The sequence below is a fragment of the Aedes aegypti genome, chromosome 2 (assembly GCF_002204515.2).
Source record: "Aedes aegypti strain LVP_AGWG chromosome 2, AaegL5.0 Primary Assembly, whole genome shotgun sequence".
NCBI lineage: Eukaryota > Metazoa > Arthropoda > Insecta > Diptera > Culicidae > Aedes > Aedes aegypti.
Genome location: NC_035108.1, coordinates 356,592,431 through 356,593,630, shown reverse-complemented (window position 1 = coordinate 356,593,630; position 1,200 = coordinate 356,592,431).

Below are 1,200 nucleotides of genomic sequence, written 5' to 3'. Positions count from 1 at the left end.
CCATTGAAATCTGTTCATAGCAAAAAAAACGTTTACTTGACTTATACACTTTATATAACTGTCTTACGAAGTTTTTTAGTTGAGGGTAACGTTGTATGGTTCGTCGTATGGAGAAAACAAAAACCTTTAAAATATAAAACGATATATTTAAAACTAAAGCATGACATTTCTGATGATGACATTTTCCGTTCTCTTCCGGGGAAATGAGGCGACACAAAGTGCCATTGTTCGGTGGCTTTCCCGCGCCATTTCACTAATGCAGTCTATTTAATGCACCAATAATGAATTGAAAATGCATTATAGAAAACTAAAAAACGGCTTCCTAATAAAAGCAGTTATTCACCATTACAATTTGTGATATGTTCCTCAATTAAATGTGATTGCTCCATAAATAAGTTCTACCGTTACATACAGTAAATTTGAATTTACTGTTGCACTCGAGGGTGCTATTAGGAGATCTGGCGTGCAAAGAAATGGCACTATTATCACAAGGTCACACATGCTCCTTGGCTTTGCGGACAATATAGAACTAATTGGAATCGATCGCAGGTCAGTGGAAGAGGCATTCGTGCCTCTGAAGAGGGAGATAGCGAGGATAGGCCTGACCATTAATTCTACCAAAACGAAGTACAAGGTTGCAGGTAGAGATAGAGTCAGGCTTGATGTAGGTGCTGAGGTAGTGTTTGATGGGGATGTGTTTGAAGTTGTTGAAGAATTTGTTTACCTTGGAACACTTGTGACATGTGTGACATGTGCATCTCACATGTTAGCAAATCCCATTACCAAGTCCAAAAGACCACACTGGTGGCACTCCGTCGAGAAACACTGTAATCTTTACCAATGACATCGAAGTGCCTATGCAACAAATGCAAATGAATTCATAAAGCACTTCGATGACTTAAAGCCTGGCAGAGCAATAAAAGTGTCAGCATCCTATGGACCGATGCACGAGTTCACGAATTTGACGTTTGAGCGGTGCCGAATTCACTGGTTTCCATGGTCACATAAATAACACGGCACCGCTAAAATGTCAAATGATGAACTCATGCATTGGTCCATTTCACTTATAGACACGCAAACAGCCTTCTCCAAGGATGGAAATCTAGTGATCATGACAAAATCCACGATGCATCGTGGTTGTTCTTTATCGTGCGATCATAGCAACAACGATTAACCTTTTGTCGTTAAGATATCACAACA